At 39.7% G+C, this 23,932-nt stretch overlaps 1 protein-coding gene across 5 annotated transcripts in view; it reads right to left on the bottom strand.

Moving 5' to 3' along the window:
• The window catches only part of PTPRG (protein tyrosine phosphatase receptor type G), a 699,794-nt gene that overhangs the window by 297,469 nt on the left and 378,393 nt on the right, over positions 1 to 23,932 (bottom strand). The window lies entirely within an intron of this gene.

Below are 23,932 nucleotides of genomic sequence, written 5' to 3'. Positions count from 1 at the left end.
TTGGGAGTAGGTCTATGGCCTAACAGATAAAGGTGATGGGCACTGGTTTATAGATAATGCTGAGATTGCTGTCCTCAGCTCTTTGCATGAATTTCCACTGAGCAAAACCAAAGTAAGAGAGATTTGTTTGAAGAAAACACAGCAAGCATGTGGGTGATATTTCATTATTTAACATTATATAAAAACATTATAAAGTTGGAGAAACTCACCTTTAAAAATTGTAGTTAAGGAAGAACATTATTAGCTTAATTTATGACTCATTTGTGCTTTAAAAGAACCACTTCTACCTCCCTGGTGTACCATTAAGAAGCCACTGTATTTTTCTTGTTTTGAGATGCTACAATTCAGCTGACGAGCATCAGGAAGACATAGTTCTACAGTAATGTGAATAAATCACACAACTGGAGTTTAATTCCAACTGGCCTGTTTAAGACAGACAGAATTCCCCACGTGAAAATAATGGCAAATACTGTAACTCTGGGCTCATGTAAGACCTACTTTAAATTCAGTATCTCTTTAAGGCAGATTTAATCCAAGAATTTGGTCAACATACATAAATTTTGAACCAAAACTAAGTTATTGTGTTCAAAGAAAATTCAAATAAAATCTGAGAGAAAAACCTAATTTTGACCCTCTACTTCCAGCAATATTATTTGACAAGTCCAATGTGAACAGATATAAATATAGCAGTAAGACTTTTCAGCAATTTAAGTAAACAATCTCATTTAATTACAGTTCATTATTAAGATCTGAATTGAGAAAGAGATAAAATTGCTGTTTTAGAGCATATAAAATCATACTTTTATCTAAAAGTGAGGAATTTCAAATATCTATCTAGGATTTGCATTCCAAACAATAATTTCTTTAAATACCTAAGAGATTCTTCACAGAAAATAAGCATACACCTTGAATTTATTTTACCATAATATATCCAAATAACGGTTTCTGTTCACTAATGAAAAGCCATTAAAAATAATGAATTCTGTCTAAATCTAATTAAAAAGAAAACTAATATACATGTTATGTGCTGTTTCTAGTCAAATATGCTTATTAATTCCTCCCTCAAGGAACTTATATTAAAAGTATTACCTGAATCCAGGCTTATTACCCTGCATCTTGTTGTCTACTTTTAACCAACAGCAACAATCCAAAAATATTAGTATTCATTTTTTTACCTAATATTATAATTAATGGTTTTTCTCCCAAATCTAAAACACATCTTAAAACTATTCCATTGTTTAATTAAAAAGCTTTATGGGATTTAGTTTGTGATTCTTTTGCATTCTCCACTATCGGGAACTTAATTACCTTTTGTGCATTTCTTGCCATATATATGAAAAAAGGAAAAAGTGCTAAAAAGCATTCATATTGCTAATCTCCAGTGTTTTCATCTTTTATGCATGTATAATTATGAAATTGTTCAATGTTATTCATAGGAATATTCTAATTTTTAAACCAGTTAAGAAAATGTAAATTTTCCTTCCAGGTAATAGAATAGTTCGGCAATTTTTTGTTTTTAAATTTTAGGTATAAAAACGTCATTCCTCCATTTCACATCAGTGGTGGGTTTTTAAGGGAATATTGACAGCTAACCATAACACCAGAAATACTATCAGACAATAACACCAGACATGGGAATGCCTGTATACTTTTTTTTTTTTTAAGATTTTATTTATTTATTTGACAGACAGAGATCACAAGCAGGCAGAGAGGCAGGAAGGGGTGGGGGGAAGCAGGCTCCCTGCTGAGCAGAGAGCCTGATGCAGGGCTCGACCTCAGGACCCTGGGATCACGACCTGAGCCGAAAGCAGAGGCTTTAATCCACTGAGCCACCCAGGCGCCCCTGTATACTTTTTTAAATACCAACTGTTATTCATTTTATTTCACAGCATCTCTGTCTTAGGACTAGATGTTAAAACTAGAAAACAACACAAATCTATAAACTGAAGATCCCTGATTCTAATCTTGATGCTTAAGATCTCTCTGAAGCCTATTATATTGTCCTTAATAATGAGAGTATTGCAGGACCCCTGCGAGGCTCAGTTAATCCTCTGCCTTCAGTTCAAGTAACGATCCCAGGGTCCTGGGATTGAGCTGTCATTGGGATCCCTGCTCAGCCGGTAGTTAACTTCTCCTCTCCCCTCTGCTTGTGTGCTCCCTCTCTCTCTAAATAAAGTCTTTAAAAAAAAAAAAAATAAGAGGGTATTGCATAGAGTAAGGATGCCAGTAATGACAACCTGGGAGTTCTGAGCTGCAAAACTCCTGCTGAGTACAGGCTCAGAAGGATTGGGTGATTGATTAGTGATGTCTGTATGAGTATGTGGTATGGCAGCAGTAAAGCAGGCACTATGCAGGCATGCAATTCACAGACTAGAGGATTCTGATCCTTTGAAGACAAAGTCTGTAACAATGTATGTTTAGACATAGCTGGGATATAAAAAAAATTGTATCTTTCACATGGAATCTATCCTCATCTAAACATGCAGTCAAAATTCTTAATAATAATTGAGATAGTTTATTCACTCAAAATCAAACAAATATTTTTTAAAGTTGGGGCAACTTAATTTTTACTTCTTGTAGATACAAAAAGGAATGGGTTACAAAGAGCATCTGAGGTATTAACAACAACAACAAGTCATAATTCTTACTGTCCAAACATCTCAAGTGTTTACAAGCTATAAGTAAGTTTGTTCCAGACCTAAAGCTTTCTTTCTTTCTTTTGTTTTTTTACTTAAAGATTTTTCTTTACTTATTTGACAGAAAGAAACACAGCAAGAGTGGGAACACAAGCAGGGGGAATGGAAGAGGGAGAAGCAGGCTGAGCAGGGAAACCAACGTGGAGCTCAATCCTAGGACCCCAAGATCATGACCTGAGCCAAAGGCAGATGCTTAACTGACTGAGCCACCCAGGTGTCCCTGGAGCTGAAGGTTTCAAACTTCAGATCAAGTAGGTTTTCAAGCAATCAATACTCTTGAAGTGACAAAGACCTGTTCTTTTAGAATTCTGACTGCCCATGATCCCAGCGTCCTGGGATTGAGTCCCACATCAGGCTCCTTGCTCAGCAGGGAGCCTGCTTCTCCCTCTGCCTCTGCCTGCCATTCTGTCTGCCTGTGCTCGCTCTCTCCCCCTCTCTCTCTCTGATAAATAAATAAAATCTAAAAAAAAAAAAGAATTCTGACTGCCTTCCACAAAACTTAATGTAACCATCGAACAATAAAAATGACCATCTGGCACGGTGGAAAGAGGGCTGGGTAATGAGACTAGCCATCTGAGTTTTGGATCAAAGATGGGCAGTAAGCTCTAATTCACACGTAGCTCCAAATGACTGTATAATGACTATCAGTGAAGAGCAGATCAGTTAGCTATGCCTGCCAGGAGCATGAGAGAGATAGGTGGTGACAGCCCTGCCACAAAATCGTTCTTTTCATTACTCTAGTCTCAACTCTGGAAGGTAGACTTGGATGTGGCTGCAATCAAGTCTTATAATGATTCCGTTTCTTTATACACACAATACAAGGTTATATTGGATTATTGCTAAAACTTATGTAAGAGTTCTAAATTCATAAGAACACTTTTTGTAACACCTAGAAGAATGAATTAGGCATGTAAAGTACTTGTTAATAGCCTAGCCAAAATTCACTCTCACTGACTACATTCCTACAAGTGATCACAGGGATGTGATGAGTATTATATAAGTCATTACATATAGAGCATGTCCCATAGGACTTGGCACATAGTATCTGTTCAATAAACATGATTATGTATACTTTCTTCTGCAAATTACATTCAAACCCTAAAGTCTGGAAAGCCTGACCCTATTTCTAAAGCTCTGGAAATAATGTCTGGTTGGTACCTGGCCATCGATCTAATTTCATCCTCCTTAACAAGTAATTGGCTTGGGAAAGGGTGTTAACCCAGGACTAAGCCAATTAGCATATGGGATTTCCCCAACTGGAGAGAATGTTTTAGGTTAGTGTGACTCAAAATAAGGCTCCAGATTTTTGCTCAGAGCCAGAGGGGAAAATCTACCCTCCTCCCAGAATGTGAATGAACAAGAGGAAGGGAGTGGATTGAACTGTAACCAAAGAGGAATCAACCAGAAGCCAAAGCTGACAAGTACAAAGGCCAGAGGAAAAACAGAAAAAAGGGAGGAAGAGGGAGGTAAGGAGAAGGTTGGGGAAGGGAGGCAAAGGGAAAGGAGGCAGGGAAGAGAAGGGAAAGGAGGAAGGGAGGAAAAAAGGGAAGGAGGAAGGAAACAAGCCTGATCAAACCATTCCTGAAATTTAGATTTTACCTCTAGACTTCTTGTTTTTTTTTTTTTTTAATGTTTGTGAGTTTACAAGAGCTTGAGTAGGCTTTCTGCTATTTGTGACCAAAAAAATACTAGATATAATCAGAATATTTGTTCAAAAAGACCAACAATTAAATTATTCAATGCTTTTTCTACATTCATCACTAAGACGAAAATGTCCAATTATCAAGATAAAAATCAGAAATACATGCTGGATGGACTACACAGGAGGATAACATCTCCTGATTCCCCTTCCTTCCTGTGTCGCTAGCTATGCTCTAGAAGATAAACTTGAGTAAAGGTTTAAAGATCTCATTTAGACAAAAGGAAAGGGAACAAGCTCCGTAGCCCCTTGCTGTAAATTCTTACTCTTGGTAACGGAGAGGGTAGGAGTCAGGGGTAAGAATCCCTGAAAGCCTTCACTGGACTAGCTGTCTCTCACCAAAGACTTCTGCCTCAGACACAAACCAAAGTACAAGTCATTAGGTAGAAAAGACGCACCAGGATCGCAGCCACATCCCACCAATGAGACAAAACTGACAGCTAAAGTCTGGCTCAGACAAGGTGGGGATTTCCTGTCTTGGGCTAAAGGGCCTTTTTCTCACCATAACTCTCTAAGGCCAGCACCACGGCTCCACATGCTCAGGAGAAATCCCAGTCATGAGTAGGAAGAGGGAAAAATTCCCAGAGTTTGGTGTTTGGGCGGGCTAACAGTCTATGAAACAACCCACCAACATAAGGGCTGAGAGGAAAAGAACAAGAAATTAAAAACAGTTTTGTGAGGCGCTCACTCAACAGTTGAGGGGCCTGGTGTGGAGGGGGTGTGTGGGATCGGGAGGCACTTCAGAGGGTGCAGACAGGATGATTAACATGCTTCCTCTGGCAACTATAAAAGGAGGAATGTAAGCTCTAAATGTATTAACTATTAAACACTATCTGGGAGAATGTCTAGACAAAGCGACACATTTATGAGGTAAAGCCAAAACAACACGACAGATCATGTGTCTCTGTCCCACTATGAACAGTTCACTTTAACTTGTACTTTCCTCTATTTCAATAAATGTATAGTGTAAGTAACTTCCAATGAAGGGGATCTAGAAGGAAGATTGGAGGGATTTAAAAGAAGTGACAGCGACAAAAAGAATATCAACACCCCACTTCCCCTAATCTGAGGACTCTTCCCTAACCTAGCAACCTGAAATAGCACTCCCATCCACATCCTATTTCCCTAATTTTGGTCACTTCTCTTCCTTGTATGTAGCCCATGAGAAAATAAGCTCCATGATGTCGGGTACTTGTCTACTTTGTTCATAAGGTACACAGAAGATGGTCAATAAATACATAAGGCAAAGCAGATAATCTTATTCTAGGATAAGTTCCAAATGGATCCAAGGTTTAAAATGCTTCAAGACATAAAAGCACAAGAACTAGTTGTGGAGAAATCTGGAGTAGCAAAAACATTTCCACATATCATGTATAAACCCAAAGTCAGAAAAGACTGATAAAGTCAAATATGTTAAAGAAACATTTAATTTTCTCATTCCAGAAAGCACCATATGAAACATCAAAAGATGAATAATCATCAACATCTGCAATTCATACCACAAAAGGGAAAATTCTTTAGTACATCCTTTTTTAGAATACCGAGATTCTAAAAATCGATAGCCCCAAAACCCATATAAAAGTGGGAAAGGCTATGAACCAATAGTTCCAAAAAAAGGGAAATGTAAATGGATCCTTAATGTAGGAAAAATTGCTGTGCCTCATTAATAATGAGAAATACAAATTAAAATTTTATAGATGCATTCTTTCACCTACTAAATTAGTAAACATCAAGATGTTTGATTATACACTGTTAGCAAGGATGTATACAAATAAGCACTTTCATTTATGGCTACTAAAAGATTGATACAATTTTTCTCCAAGAAAATCTGGCAATAACAATTAAAATAACAAATGTGCACTCCTTTGACCCTAGTGTTATTTCTACAGATATATTTGCATTGGTACAAGGTTAAAGTTAGTCATGGCAGCACTGCTGGTAATATCCAAGATTGGAAACAAGTTAAACGCCCATCACCAAAGGGCTAGTTAACTAAACTAAGGGAAATCGACTGTCATGAATAGTGTGCAATGGGACAAAACAAAGCAGAAAAAGAGAGCTCCTTAAGCTAAAATGGTAAAACTTCCAAGTTACTTTTTTTTTTTTTTTTTTTTAAAGATAAACTCTATACCCAAGTAACTCAGGACCCCAGAGATCAGGAGTTGCATGTTTTACCAACTGGGCCAGCCAGGTGTCCTCCAAGTGACTTTTTTTTAAGTGGAGAAAAAAAATTTGAATCATTTTATGATTTTTATTTAAAAATGAAAAGTTCATATACATATTGTATGCACATAAAATGCCTTCAGAACCGTATTTAAGAAACAATAACATTTGTAAATGAAGAGAAAAAGGGATGGGAGATTTTTCACTTCTTACTCCTTCATGATCTAGGAAGATATTTATTTTGAGAATTCATTTAGTACTTCTGTAATTGACAACAACAACAAAAACATATTTTTAAAAATTTGGACATACACATCACCTTTTTCACATGATTGTTAAGCCAGATCCTTATTAAAGCAGATATCCTATTTTAACCTTAAAACGAGGCAAATATAAAAAGAGCCAATATTATTGAGAAGTCATTTCGTTGCTCACTGTTGTTTGCAATGGCTATTGCAAGCCTTGAAGTTGTGATCTGAACAACAGTCTGTACAATTTTTCCATATTTTCACTCTACCTGTTGCTTCTCTTCTATAACATACTTAATTTTCACCCATCATTCCCACCTCTCAGGAGCTGTGGAGATCCTGATTTTGACATCTAATCTCAGAACTGTGCCTCCCACCAGCATGCCACTCGCAAATTTAATAAATCCATTTCTTCTGTCAAGTTGTTGATAAAAATACTCAAAAGGCCAGAGCCAAAGATAGAACTTTCCATCATTACAGTGGTGCATTATCCAGAATTCCCTGGGAAGAGTTTTTCAATCTACTATGAATCCTTATTTCTCCATCTCAACTCTGAGAATATCAAGAGATATTCTGTCAAGACTCTCTCTGAAATCCAGATAACCCCCCTATTGGTTGTACCTGAAAAATCTAGCAATATTTTCAACACACAGCAGAACTTTAAACAGGGAGTAACAAGGAACTCCCTTCCAGAACATTAGAACATCTGAGGGCAGGACATACTTGCATTTCCTTGTCCTTGTTACCCACATCTGGCAGGACAGGCACTGGATAAATAAGGATTGCGTGACATAAAAAGAGTATACAAGGGGAATATCAAAAAGAGCAAATCAGGAAAAACACAGAAAAGGTCATCTCTCTTGTTTTTATTCTGTCAAAAATGTGTGATCAAAATAAAGTGTTTAATGGGGAATTTCATAAATCATTAAGAATCACTCTTATATTTTAGGAATGAAACTGATCGTTGACGAAGAATAAACAAATGTAATTGTGAGAGTTATAGATGTGACTTAACTATACTGACAGCAAAGACTGTGGTCACCATAAAAAAAAAAATCCTATAGAAAAATACCAACAATTTCCATTTGTAAGTGAACTACAATTTCATCTCAGGATTTAAGTGGCAAGAAGTGGCCGCCCACTGATGGCCATGGTGATGATGGAAACAGTGGTCCCAAATGATGAACCAAAGACAAACGTGGGCTTTGATGAACCAGAGAAGTTCAAGAAAAATAGAATTCACACTCCTGAGGCTCCAATAGCAGCACCTTCAAGCAGCACCTTCAAGGTGGGGGTCAAAGAAAATGTGTTTTGAGAACAATGAAAACAGCCCCAAGCAGTCCTAAGACATGACACTCAGTACTGTTTCCAGACATTGTGCTACGTTCTTTACAAGAATCACCTCACCTAATTCTCAAATCCACCACAAGCTGTAAACTTTACTATTATCCTTATCATATAGGTGATGCACACGAGGGTCACGGTGGTCCAAGACCACTTCCCTAGGAAGCAGCTCTTCACGCCCATTCTTTACATAGAGCTTAATATTTACATGTCACTGACAAAGGACCAAAGTCCCTGGATTATTTTATTCATTCCTGGCAATACTATTCCCATCTTAGAGATAAAGATACTATGCCTAGAGAGGTTACTTTGTTTGGTATTTAGATCACACCACTAAGCAAAAAGTAGAACCTGTATTCAAACTCAGGCACGTGGCTCCCAAGGCTTCCCTCACCCTTTAAATATCCTGCTGTAGTAATATTTAAATGGGTAGGGACTTTTGTAAACCAAATCTGGAGGTCAGTTTCAGCTTGGGTTGTATGGCTAGAGTCAGAAAGCTGCTCCACAAAAGGAATGAATGTCTCCGTCAAGGTCATTGACTGGGAAGAATAGCCTACTGGTAGCTTTGACCTTGGTTCCTCAAAATCAGCAAATAAAATATTTGTCAACATTAAAAGTATTAACATTTTCAGTAACACCATGTGGTTGTAGTTGGAGCACAAAGTAGGCAGATAAAGGTAGATGAAGTGAGTAAGCAAGGGCTTTTGTCATCTACAGACAGCCACACACAGGACAGAAGGTCCCATAATTACCATACTGAATACCACAAACATTGCAAAATTAAGATGGAAGGACAAAACTGATGGGAAAAATTACATGTACAACTAATTAAAATCATATATCCTTTCGTATGGAGAAGGTCTTCCCTACTTAAGGTAACAAAAGATTTAACTATATTTTAAAATAATATTAACCAACTTTAAAGAAAACAGTGATGAAGTATCACAGTAAATAGCTGTATTTCGATGAAAACAAAAGCTTGGCTTGAGGTGGTATTGGTTCTGTAATTATTCCACTAGCTCATTAAGTATCAATACCATGAGATAGACTAGGTATGATATTAAGAGAACAAAGCACAATTTTACAGTTACATGGTGGGACTCCTATATCTGGGACTCTTCAAAGAAAAGAGAAGAAACTAAGCAGTGTTTAAAAAATACAATGAAGAATCTTATTTGGCAAATGCAGAAATAGGAATAAAAAGAAACTGAAGGAAGCACCCATCCCTTGTGACTTAGCAGGAGACAGACCCTACATTTTCCCTCTGGGTTCAAGAACCATAGCCCTGCACAAGGCAAGTACATGCCGATGCCTTTCCACCACACTGATGAACATAGCTGAATTGTTTTAGTTTAGGAACTCACATCCCAGAGAAAATGCTTAGTGATTTCCAAAACAGTAGGATCCCAGTTGTGAAAAGCAAGCTCTCTAATTAGCAAATTAGAAGTCCCTTCCTTGCAGATAAAACTGCTAATGCAGACAAAGCCTCAATATAAAATAATCATATTCAGAAGATGCTGGGCCAAGAGGGGGAAACACTCTAATCAGCTTTCATTCTCTTTGCAGCCTTAGTGTCCAACCATAGGACCACTCTTTACGGGGGAATTTAGACCTTCTGGGTATTCAGTTGAGAGGTTGTTTTCATTTATTAGCATTAAAAATTCTCCCCAAAGTGCTCCAGAAACACCTAACTCAGAAAAACAAAGGGGAAAAGGTTTTGATTAGAACAGACATTTCTTTAAGCAGTAGATTCTTAACCATGCTTACTGGATCATACGAACGGACCTCTAAACCACCGTGATTCTGAGCAAACTTAAAAGTACTATACTTAATATTTAACTCTGAATTTTCTTTACAATAGGTCAAACGATGGCTGCCCCCCTCTCATTGGGTAAGATTCCAAAGAGAAGCAAGTTGGTAGGATATCAAGAGAAATCAATCCAACCACTCCCCTGGCTCATACTCCATCAAAATCAGGAGTGAGTAAAACTTAACACCTACATTGCTTTTGGCCTGAAATCCTCATTTCCCCCAAAAGCCCCGAGCCCCCAAGGGCATATATGCTCCTTCTGAGACTAGGGGTAGATAAAGGAATCAGCGGTACCTTCAGCCTCACACTTCTCTGCAAGCTTGGAAGGCAGCTGTGGTGAGTGCAGATATTGATTCTGACCCCACAAGACAGGCTTGGGCAGAAGCTATAAGCCCTAGGAACATGAGATCCCAAAACCCCAGTCTTGAATTCATCTGTCTACTCCACATCTTTACTAGTGATTAGTGAGCATCTCAGATTTCACGTGCAAGCCTGAAGCTCCAGATCTTTCTTCCATCCTCAACTTCATACAGGGTGGCCTTCACCATCTTACTGGCATCCTCCAAGTACTTAGGACAAAAATCTTGGTGTCAACCCTCACACCTGCTTTATGTTATTCCTCAGATACATGAGCAAATCCTAGGATGTACCTTCACAGCAGATCTGGAAGCCGGAGTCTTCCACCTGCTCCCACTCTGGGCCAAGCTCCCATCATCTCTCCTACGGATCACTGCCCCTGTCTCCACCCAACTCCCTGACTCTCCATCCTCACCTGTTATCAAAACAGTCTGTTATCAAAACAGCAGCCAGTGATCTTGTTAAAACACAATCCATCAACTTAAAAACCTCCATAGCATCCTTCTTCATTTAGGGAAAAAGCCAAAGACCTGAAAAATTGTGTTAAAGGTGTGACACATCTGCTTCCTGACCCCAATTACCTCCCTGATCACAGTTCCTACTTCTGTCTGTATTGATCCCACAATGGAAGCCAAACGGGTCTCCTTGCTGTCCCTGAACATATCCAGCATTTTCCTGCTGTCCTCTGTCTATCCAGAGTAACAAGGAACCCCTCTCCTTCCCAAGATTGTTCCTCACCTATCACTGTTTCAAGGAGACCTGCTCCACCACTCAAATTATGACCCCGGCTCAAGGTGCTTTCTTCCTTTTATTTTTATCTCCAAAGCCCTCAGCTCCTAATATTTTAAATACTTGTATTGTACATTGCCTGCTGTCGACTCACCGCCCCTCCACCAGAAGGCAAACTCTATAAGGACAGGGGTCTTCCTATTACCTGCACTGTATATATACACAGACCAGAAAATAGTCTAGCAAACGTAAACAATAATGTGGCTTCAGTTTAAAATAGAGAGGGTCTTACACAACTTTACTGACTTATAAGATGTATGCTTAAATTCAACCATTTCAAGCATACAATTCAAAGATTTTTAGTCAATTTATTGAGTCTTACAACCATCAACACATTCCAGTCTCAGAACACTTCCATTACATCAAATGATTTAGAGAAAAATCTGTAACTGGAAAGTACCTACATTACCTCTCCTCCATTGTGTTACAAGGCAATCAAACTTGTAGGAATACAGTTTTTAATAAAAGTAATTTGGTCATGGACTGCTGTTACTCATTATTTTATGATTTCCTTTTGTTTCAAGATGGAAGCTTTTTTTTTTTTTTTTTTTAAGTTTATACACAGTACCCAGCACTGTGAGATCAATGGAAATAACAGAAGAGTAGAATTTGAATTGTGTTCTTTTACCAGAAACACTGGGTAACATATGCAGGAAATCAATATACAAATATGGAGTTCCTGGCATTGTCTCTACCAAATATGGAAAAGATTTTCTCCTCTTGATACAGTACCAATGGGACCAGGTTCTTCCTCAATGGGCTCTCATTCAAGTACAACCTGGTATGTCCTTCCAAGATTGTGAACCGACAATTAGCAACCATCACTTTTGGAAACCAAGGGTTCCTTGAAACTACCACTCACTAATATTCAAACCATCCCAGTACATTAATAAACTAACCACAGGAGAGAGAATAAATAAAAAGTTAATCAACATATAGTTACCCTAGGGTTTTAGGAATTCTGGCGAAAGTGGCAGGTATAATTTCCCATACAGGAGCTAACTTGGGTCAAATGCATTTATTGGGGTTTCTCCCCCTAACCTGCCATTGCAGACCTACCAAATTCAAAGCCAAGATTTAAAAATCACTTTAAAATTCAGATTCAGATCCTAAGATTTTCGTTGAGGGTTCAAAATAAATTTCTGAATATCTAACTTAAAACATTACTATTAAGAGAGCACTAGTAATCTATACTTACCATTGATTATAGCCAACAACCCCTTCCAATCCCGAAGGTGTTTTTCTCCTTGCATATTTATGAAAACATTTGTTACACATTAACAACTAGAATTTCAAAGCAAAACAGTGTGTCTGTCCTTTCAAGTGTTACCTAATTTGCAAAGGCAGATGTTAAGTTAGCTTTTAAAAGCAGCAAACTTTGACAACAAATTTCAAAATAAGGAGACTGACCTCACTATATACTTCTGTTTTCTGCATTTCCTTGTTGGTAATTTTTAAAAATACGGAAGAAAACACCTTAAATATGGTCTTCTTAATACAAAAATGCTGGCAGATGACAAAGGACCTAAAATCATTCTTTCCTTTCCCTCACAAGAAATGAAGTTTCTTAGCACCACCCAAAAGTCACCCAGATCCCCCAAACTGGCGAATCAAATTAACTTAAATTGACATGATAAACACAAACAACTGGAAGATACAGGTCACATGATTCAGAAACCTGGCATTTCATTAACTTGCTTAGGAATATTTACGACTGGAGGGGCCCCCGGGTGGCTAAGTAGGTTAAGCGTCTGCTTTTAGATCAGGTCATGATCCTGGGGTCCTGGGACTAAGCTGGTATAGGCTCCATGCTCAATGGGGCATCTGCTTCTCTCTCTCCCCCTCTCCCCGCTCCTGCGCTCTCTCTCTGTCTCTCTAATAAATAAGCAAAATCTTTTTTAAAAAAATATTTATGACTGGAGTCCCATGAACAATTATCCACACTGAAAAGAAATGATTGGAATATATGGCGAAGATAGGCTGACCTCAAAATTATCCCAAACTTCTCCCCATTGCAGCTTTCCAAGGGGAAAAACATTGTGTAACCTTCCTCCCCCATAAACCACGTGCAAGATGGAGGGAATGAAGGACACCCAGGCTGCAGGATATCTGTGGGAAAAAAATCATTCCAAACAGCATGGTGTGCAAGGCCCAGAGCCACTCTACCTCCTCATTTTATGCACTAATCACACTCCACTCACCCCCTTGCCCAAGTCCTACCCCTCTCCTTCCTCATCTTCTTTAGTACTATTGCTGAGCAAGAGAACTTGCCCTACACATACGCAATTCAGTATTGGACTACTGTGTCCCCAACTGTTATTTTCTATTTCATGTATTTAATTAAAAGTCCCCAAGGAGAAGAATTAATTCGCTTACCACATATCAATAACCATTTCTACTCTTATTCTGCACTCATTGATGCAAATATTCAGTCAAGGTTTTCTCTGAGGCTCACTGTTAACCAGGCTCTGCGTCCTGGGTATACTTGGAACACAGTTGAGGGTAAGATCCTGTGCCACAACGGAGAACACATTTCCTGCACACACAACCACCGGTCTTGCTGAGATCATTGCTACCTACCATTCATGAACCACTCATTGAACCAGGCAATGGGCCTGTAATATTTCATCTCACTCCTCATCCTTCCCTGTGTCCATTATGGTATTACATTCCCATTACACAGATGTGAAAACTGATACATGAAGGAGTTAAGTCACACAGAATGGAAATACAAATTCTGATGAATCTGAGAAGCATCTGTACTCTTTTATCGTCATCATACATGACATCAACCTTGAATAAAATGTGCAGAGAACAGACACCATGTCTCAGAAGAACGTAAGAGCTTACATCAAAGTGAGCTGTAAGCATAACAACCCTGCAAACGTTCTTCAAGGTGGACCAGCTGTGTTACCATTTATTTTCTTTGTCTAATTCCCCTGAAAGAGCATCCTCCATCCCACCACAATTCATCCCACCACAATCATCATCCTTTACCTAACAGGTGAGAAAAGTAAAGTCAAGGGGGTTTACATGAAGAGCCCAAAGATAACTCAGCAAAACAGCACCCTGACTTCACCATGTTCAGAATTTCTATCAGACAAATGTTCCCACACAAGAAACCACTAGGGATTTCCACCACCACAAGGACAGAAGTACTCTCAGACAATGCTGGAAGCACTAGAGTACAGCACAAAAATTTGGGGAGAATTCTCACAATATGTATTAATGTCTTAACAAGTTTCAAACTGAAACCCATGGAGTCTATATGTGGGAACCTAAGGACTCAAGAAAACCCAGTTTAGTAAAGAAAGAGAGTGATGTGTACATATGCTTCCTATCCTTATTCGTAATGACAAAAAGGAAGAACCAATTGCCTATCCCCAAATGAGCCAGCATCCTTACCCGGTTGAATATAACAGAGCTCTGAAGCGGGGGGAATGATGATGACTAGGGAAACCATTATGACAAGGAGGAAGAGCAGGTTATGAAGTCAAATATCTACTAGGATTCTAACAGCAGCTACAACCATAAAGGTTTGACACAATAAAATTCCTTCCCTTTAAGGGTTCAGATCATTTAATAGCAAAATATAGTACTTGCTTATATGATCAAAATGGTATCAGCCACTTAGCTCAAAGTTAAAAGCAATTACTTCCTGGAAGAAAAAGATGTTAAGGGAATTTCTCCATGTTTGAACTCAATTTACAAAATAAAACAGACTTGAAATATTTTAACATGTATATTTCCCACTCCTAGTTCTCCATGGAAGACCATGATCTTGTATCTAAAGTTAGTCATACCATTTGTATTATTACTGGAATTACTTCATTTACATGTCTACTAGAGAACATCTAAAAGCCATTTGTATATACACAAATACATATGTATTCACAAAATGCATACAACCTTTAGTTTATATAGACATCTTTAAAAACACCTATTCACTTTGAACCAAAAATCCCACTTCAAAGAATATTTTCCTACAACAATAGCCAGGAATACAGGAGCATTTTTTTTTTTTTTTTTGTAATTAGGCTTTACGCCCAGTGTGGAGCTTGAACTCATGACCCCAAGATCAAGAGTCCCATGCTCCACTGACCAACCCCCTTCACAAGGCGTCTCAAATAACATGGAAAGCATTTGTTTAAATTAGCTAATTGTAATCAGTGTTTGGTGACAGTCATGTGCACGAAATCTGGAAGAATGTCACTCAGGTCTAATCAGGCCATGATGATCAAATATTACGTCATTAGCTCTTTTCTGCCTTTAACTGTATACCTTTCCTTCCTAGTAAGGTAATGAATTTAGACATCTAAAATGCAGCTAATACAACACTGAGGGTTTGGATGCATCACTAACATTTGAAATGAGGCTTGAGACCATTCCTATGGTGGAATAATATTTCTTACTACTTCTGACAAGTAGAGCAGAGATTACGGAGTTGGAAAAGCTGAGATGAATTAAAAGTCTTGTGATAAAATGAGAAATAATACGATTTTTCTAATGGAGGTTTTTAACGCTCCATTCTGCCTCGTTTGTTAGGAAGGATCTTTTAGAGTTCAATGTGAGAGACAATCAGCACCCCCCCACCCCCAATAACAGGCCCATCTCCCTACCAGGAATATGGATACATGTCAGCTCTGTCATACCTGCAACAGGCCTTGTGCCTAGTTTAATAATGACCCAGGTCAGGCCTAGGCTCAGGATCACGTCTGAATTACGTATTCAAGGAATCCCTGCTTTGTCCCCCCTTCTAGGTCAGTCGACTTTGTAAGAACTTTGGGAAACCACATTGTTTACCTTTGGTACCACTGATCTTAGTTTCACTCATTCACTTGGGAAAATCTGGGGCCTCTGGTATTTGTGACTATTTCCCACCAGAGCCAAGAAAATGTTTCATGGCATCGCCAAGAAATAGCTAGGAGAGAACATTGGCTGTGGACCTCCCCATCATCATGTAAATAAACATAAAAGCTAAGTAAAGGCAAAGTGCTTGCTATACCAATGTTGCTGCAAGGCAAATCCTGCTGGTTCCAACTTCCACCCACACTGTAGCGGCTGAATCTTATATAGAAACTGTAAAGCCACCTGTCCATTTTGCTCCCTGTTGCTCCCACTGAGAACAGCAGAAGTATCTGGCACACAACAGGCACCCAGGAAATCCTCCTTGCATGAAAAACTGAAAAACAAACTAACAAACGAATGGGAATTAACCCAGTGGCTCTAATCACCTTCATACAAATTGTTCATATGAAATTGATGTGAACTTATCAATGCTGAATCCCAGGCCTATAACGCCACTGGTACCACGAGAAGTCAACCTCTCATCAGTGCAACTACTTAAAACAATGGTTTGGCTCACAGCATAGACATGCCATCAGAACAAGGCCATACGTCGCCCTCTTGACATTCCCCATCCCCTACTCCTCAAGATGACTCATTAACAGCCCAGTTTCAGGTGTCTCAAGTAATGCCTCATCCTCCTATTGCTGGGGGCCGCCTGTTTGCAGCACTGCCTGCTGTGCACACAGGTAATTAACTTGCAATGCTCCACTGGCTCTGACACATTCCATGGCATTGAAAATTTCACCAGCAGGTAGTTAAGCATGCAAGCTGCTTCCCAAGTTAAACTCCATAACCAAATATCACATGTAAGTGTCAGTCAATACAGAAGACCTTGTTGACACGCAAGTCACATGTCAGGTGTGGAGTCACGGTACCTAGGGTTAAATCTCATTCCTTTGAACTCCATTAATTCAGATTCCATGATCACGCAGACTGAGTTAGAATAAAGACTAGCTTCTTGCTATGGGAAAGGTTTGCTTTGTGAGCCCTGAAATACAACTGTATGGGTCCAGCTGCACTAGATGAGAAGTTCAATAAGGAAAGAAGATGTGCACAGCCTAGTGATAAAGACCAGGAATTTTAGAGCCAGACTACTACTTGGTGCAGAAGTGACCTTAGACAAGTCTCCTAAATTCTCTGCACTTCATTTTCCTTGTTTGTAAAATGGGATAATAACAGTATGTACCTCGTAGCACTAGAAGGAAGCAGAGTGCTTAAAATGGTGTCTTGCAAAGAGCGAGGATAATACCTACTCACTATCAGCTATTAATACCATGAGCATTATTATTACACCACACTGAACACACGGTAGGCCCATGAGATGACTGAGCATACTCAAATCTCTATTTTTTTTCCTTACAGGGAACCCAATTACAAACAACTCGTACATTTTTATTCAGGAATATGGGTCCCTCATAAAAGCTTTAACTTAGCATCCTAGTTATCCTGGATTCTTTACTAAAGACGCTATTATTTAATTTTAGCTGGATTTTTTTTTTTTTAAGTCTGAAAAATTCAAACATGCCTAATCCAGACTACACTTTCTTCTAAAATTCTAGGTCAGTGAGATGGTAGGTGATCAGATGACAACAGCGTGGGCTGGAACTACCCAGCGACTCATCAAAAAGCTTTAAAAAAGCAGCGAGAACAAAGCATCAGGCTCAGGCTGAGCCTCGCGTGTAAAGCCGTGACACAACAAGGACGGACAAAGGAACTATAATAAAGACTGGCGAATGGGGGCCGAGGCAATAAAGACAAGAGGAGATTCACATGAATGGAGAATTATTGGCTTTATAGGCGCCTGGAGAAACACAGAGCAGGTCGTACCGCTTTCCTTGCAGTGAAGGGCAGTTTAGCAATTTGGAACTCAACAACGCTGGATACGGGGTTTTGATCTCCAACTAACATTTTGGTATGACAGAGGCAGTGCGGATGGCTGGTCAACTTGTAACCCCAAAATAAATAAAGACACATGATAATACGGGCCAGGAATGGACACTGTGGGAAGAACAGCTCAAGAAACTCCTGGAATGTACAAGAGGGATCTTCCCCATGATGCTTCCCACCTCATTCACCATTTTATACCTCAGTGAAGATTACTGATTAATTTTATCGTCTCGAAGTCATGTTATAAAGCCATCCTGCCAATATCTTTGGGAAAATCTCCAAACCACTTCAGCGATTATAGGATAAAATGGTTCTCTCTGTCCCATCAACTTAGTTTTATATTCCTGAAAAGATAACACGTTAACTGCTGTGGTCTACACCTCCTGAAGCAGATTCCACGTGATAGTTGCAATTCCGTTTATACTAATAAAGTTTGCTTTCCAGCTATTTATGCATTCCCTAGATGCATTCAAGGAACCACTGTACTGTGACCAAAGTACTGTCTAGGATGCCATTTGCAAGAACAAGCAAAATCACAAAAACCATCTGTTCATATGCTTGCTTTTTGTCTCTTCTCTTCTCTCCAAATTAGAAGATGAGTGCCATAAGAGTAGGAACAGTCTGAATGCTTCTGTGTTGTCCCAGTCTCTAGAAGAGTTCCTGACACATATTAAGCCCTCAAAAACCACAAACTAAAAGTGTGAGTCATACTGGATTTACGCTATGCACATAACAGATTAACGTATGAATTAATAAACATATGGTTTATTGATTAATCAATAAATAAGTTCACCAGTTTTGACTATACTTTTCAAAGTGTGTTTTCATTCTTCAGAAAAGCCAGATGCACTTGATTGCAAATGTACCTGAAACCTAAGGAGACATTTCCTGTGTACATATCACTTAACTCTCACCATTTCTCTCTGAGATGGGATGAATTAGACCCATTTCACAGATGAGGGAAGCTGTGCTCAGAAAGGTTGAAGATATTTACTCAAAACCACACAGTTTCAGGAGCAAAGCTGAGATTCTACAACGAGGTAAACCTGATTTTAAACTCCAGTTTTCTGGTGTATATAGAAAGAGTTGATTCCCTTAGGTGCTAAGGAATAAAATTAATACATTCCTTTCAGATAGTCTGTTATCCTTGATCTTGTCTTGAGAGTCAACACAGCTGTCAACAGTCTTCCACAATGGTAAACATACTCTTCGAGACATATCCCTCTCACTGTGTATTTCTCCCTCAGATTTAGAGACACTTCGGGGACTTAAAAGCTTAAGGTGTCAGATCTGTTTGAGTCAGAACCTAAATCAACACACAGATACACCAACTCTAAAATCCATAGCAATCCCCAGACATAAATGCCTGTAGGTACCGGGAAAGTGGTTTAATGCAGAGAGCCGAGCCCAGTGCATGCTTACGAGGAAGGGTGGGGATTGTGGAGAACTTCAAAGCACAAGCTCACAGAGAGCTTCTCAGACACTCCATGAAAAAGGGTTTCACCCTTTTGGTGAAAGCAACACCAAAGGGCTTGAGAAATGTCGCTGCACCCACCTTACAGTTTCTAACTTGGAAACTTCAGAGTAGGGTGGTGCTTCTTAGACAATCCCAGGCGATGCTGATGCTGCTGGTCCAGAAACCACTCTTTGAACAGCTGGTCTATAGGGCGAAGGGAAGCTCATCAGCAGGGCCACGAGCTGAGAGCCTTGTGAGAACAACTGGTCTGAGGAGAGCAGCTTCACTCTCGACGCCATCGTTGAAATTAAGGAATGTAGATCCAGAGGAACCTTACGAATTTTTTAACAAGGCTGGATTTTTCCCATTCCATTTTTATTTTTAAAGTAGCAAGTCAAGGGCGCCTGGGTGGCTCAGTGGGTTAAGCCTCTACCTTCGTCTCAGGTCATGATCTCAGGGTCCTGGGATCGAATCCTGCATCGGGCTCTCTACTTGGCAGGGAGCTTGCTTCCTCCTCTCTCTCTCTCTGCCTGCCTCTCTGCTTACTTGTGATCTCTGTCGAATAAATTAATAAGATCTTTAAAAAAATAAATAAAGTAGCAAGACAACAGAATAAGACTTCAAGGTGAGCATGTCCAACCCTTGAAGAACAATGTGCTTAAACTTCATTATTTCGGGGCCGAAGCAAAGTGTTAAGCCGTATTTTCCCGGAGAAAACAGAACACAGTCTGAGGTGGGCAACAAAGTGAAGTAAAGGGGTTTTTTGGTACTTTGCCTTGTCAGGCCAGTTGCAGAATTTTAACATGCCATTTGCACCTAAGCCATAAGTATTGCCACTGCTGAGGGAAGAACCACACACATGCCTGTCCCCACACTTGATCCCTAAAGATGTCATTTAGAAACAATAAGGAAAGCTCAATTCAAAGCATACAAAAAATACAGGAATCCATGTTTATGGATGTTTCTCTCACTCAAAATACTGTTTGTGCCTAGACGTACCACACTTCCTCCTTCCTGGCCTCCCTCCAGGTAACATCTGTAGCACATTTTACTTTATTTTATTTTAAGATTTTATTTATTTATTTGACAGAGAGAAAGATCATAAGTAGGCAGAGGCAGGCAGAGAGAGAGGGGGAAGCAGGCTCCCCGCTGAGCAGAGATTCTGATGCAGGGCTTGATCCCAGGACCCTGAGATCATGACCTGAGCTGAAGGCAGAAGATTAACCCACTGAGCCACCCAGGCGCCCCATTTTAAAGCACATTTTAAAGGGCTCCCAGAGGCATGAAGACGAGGATGGTGATGACAACGTTTATAAAACACTTTACTGTCTTTGTGTTGAGAACACACAGCATGTTTTTTTTTTTAGATTTTATATATTTATTTGACAGAAAGAGAGACAGTGGGAGAGGGAACACAAGCAGGGGGAGTGGGGGGGGCAGGCTCCCCGCTGAGCAAGGAGCCCGATGTGGGGCTTGACCCAGGACCGTGGGATCATGACCTGAGCCAAAGGCAGACACCTGAGGACTGAGCCACCTAGGGGCACCCCCCTCTTTTTTAAAGTAGGCTCTACACACAATGTGGGGCTTGAACTCACAACCTTGAGATTACTGCACCAGCCAGGCGCCCTGAGAACACAGAGCACCTTAATGAATCCTTCTTGGATCCCTGCTCAAGCAATAATACTATTACCCCTATTTTACAAATGAAAAACAGAGGCTAATGGATCACATAGCTTGTCCAAGATCACACAGCTGAGTAGTAAAAGGGCAGGAGCTTCTGTGTAGTCCTCCAGGTGTGCAAGGTTTTACCCCTACCACTGGCAGCCCTTTAAATTCCTCACAGGAATTTTAGAAGCTGGGTACCTGAGCAGAGAAAACACTAGCTGCAACACAGGGATGGACCATACCTCCCAATCTCCATGGTGAAGCTGTATTTCTTAATACCATAATTAGCAGGTCAAAACCCATCTTGCCCTCTAATCCAAAAGGGAGGAGAAGAAACAGAAACAAAAGGCAAACACCTCTGTCACAGCTGGACAATTAGTCCTGTATCTGGGAAGCAAAAACAAAGGCTGTCAAGCAGAGTCTATTAACTTTCTGGTTCCTGAGACAGATCCCATTGATCTGTCTTACTTAGACTCAGTCTCGAGAGTTGACTTCATAACTTAAGTTTACGACTTGATCAAATGATGCAGAAAAACAACCCCAAAAGCTAAATGATTATATTATGCACATTATGGAGCGCTCTATTCATGGCAGGGCAGCTGACTAAACAAACAGGAAATTTATCTCCCTGATACAGATGGCCTCATGCGGGGTTTGGTTTTAGTTGTTGGAGAGGAGGCTCTGTTGCGTCTCAGGGAGATCTATGGCAGTGCAATGACTGCATGTTAAAGAGGCATTTATGGGGCTCCTACTGGATACCCCACGCACTGGGATCCAGGGTGCACAAGGCAGAGGCAGCATTCCAGGGGGTGAGAAGGGCAGTAAAGAAGCAAAAAAGCACAAACATACTCAAATGCACCAAAGAAAAGACTATGAAATAAGTGAACATGAAGTAAAACTTCTAGGGGAACTCCTCGCAATACAGGTCCTCTGGAGCAGATGACATTTTAGCTGAGCCCTGATGAATACATACAGGGTGGGGGAAGGGCAGTCTGGGCACAGGGATCAGTAGGAATGAAGCCTGCTGTGTAAAAGACCAGGACAAGGAGAATGCAGGAAGCTGGGGAGCAGGGTAGGGCTCAGCCCAAGCACCTGCGAAATGAAGGGAATGGATAACTCTTTAAAAGCAATAATGAAAGGCAAAAACATTCTGGGCCCCAGTGGCTCAGGAAGAGAAAAAGGACACCTGTCTCGTGGGTCCAAGAAACACAACTACAGTCTCTAACAAATGCCTGCCTTTGCCTAAAGCAACTTTATGCAGATTTCCCTTCTTCCCGCCCAATAAACCTTGACCAATACAAGGAGGGTTCAGAGGGTAGTTAGTTAGTCTAGACAATCTGATGATCTCCAGTTTAACAAGTAATTATCAAGTGCATATTCTGTGTTCTGCAAAGCGAAGCAAAAATGAGTAAGACTCTGTTCCTGTCTCAGAAGGCTTTGCCGTCCAGTATGGAGGCAATCATAAAGAACTTAAGCAAGGAAGACTCATAAAGAACACAACAAAGGAAAAACCTGTAATTACAGAAGCATACAAAACAGGGTGATCCATTTAAACTAGGAGAAGCAAGGACGGCTTCACAGGAGGGGCTGCATTAACAACCCTTGACCCTCATCTGTCCTCAAATGCAAGCAATATCACTAAATTGCTATTATTTCAACTGAACCAAGAGAATTCCTTGTACAGTTAAAACCAGCCCACCAACATGCAGAAATTAATTAACTAATTAATTAATAATTAGGTCTACAATGGTTTGCTTGGGGTAATGGAATGGGTATCCAACAAATCAACAAAACACATAAGCTTCATTAAGGTAAATCCTCCAAGCCAGATGCAAAAAGGGAAGTACAAGAGTCACAGATTATTAACTGGCTGCAGACATCTGCTTTCAGATTAAGAGAGGGGGGTGGCCAAACCACCCAAGTGCCATTGTTTCAACCCAAAGACCCTATCTAAGGCTTGCAGGTGGGCTGACTCAATAGTGCAAAACTTACTGCTGAGAAGTCAATTAAAATGGAACTGCACGAAGATAGGGATATTCACACAGATGCAAAAAGAAAATACAAAACTGCTCTCAAAAGACAAAATAAAATTCTTTTGACCAGTCACTCCAGGAATCCATGGAATGAACTTCTTCCATCTCCCCACAGAGAAGCCACTGACACCTATGTGAAGAGAGAACACAAGGCATCCTGTTGCAAGCCTAAAGATTACCTAACTGTTCTCAGGGATAGGAAAGAATTAGCAATTACCTATATCAGAAGACCTATGTTCAGTGATTACATGTTTGCACACTCTCGGTAAAAATGCTGCATCCAAGTCAATAAATCTGTGGAGAGCATTATACAACACAACGCATCATTCACCTAGAACTGCACAGCCAAAGAAGCAGAGCAGATGGCAAGTGAGAAAGAAATATTGATCACCATGAATAATTTTTACTAAAAAGCATATAAAAACTGGATTTTAAAATATTTCAAAATAATTTATTCACTGTGGTCTCACTGTTTTACATTTCTGTTTATAAATATTTACAATGCACTACCTTCATAAAATAATTATTATTCAGTGTTCACAGTAAAGAGATGGCATCCAAGACTGACTGTTTGTGAGTATGACTACACTAATCTGTGTGACAATATTTTAATTTAGCATTAATTCTCAACTCTTCCCAGTTAAACATACACGGCTTTATTTGTTCTGTTTCAGGTGATATTTATAGACAAGCAACATGCATCAGAGTACAAGTTCTTATTTGTAGTGATTTAGTGACACGAGGGAGAGAGAGTTCAAGTTAATATTAATGTGGAATGCTAACAAGTGCTTGAACCAACTTCCTATATACCTTAAACCAGTCAACAGAATAAAAGAAGCAAATCAGAGAGATGGGTATGGATACAGAGCAATTTCATTAATTTTCAAACGGAGTAAGAAGCACACTGAGGTATGATTCCAGGACAAAGAGAGATGGT

The sequence above is a fragment of the Mustela erminea genome, chromosome 1, assembly GCF_009829155.1.
Source record: "Mustela erminea isolate mMusErm1 chromosome 1, mMusErm1.Pri, whole genome shotgun sequence".
NCBI lineage: Eukaryota > Metazoa > Chordata > Mammalia > Carnivora > Mustelidae > Mustela > Mustela erminea.
This window is presented reverse-complemented; position numbering and strand designations above follow the sequence as displayed.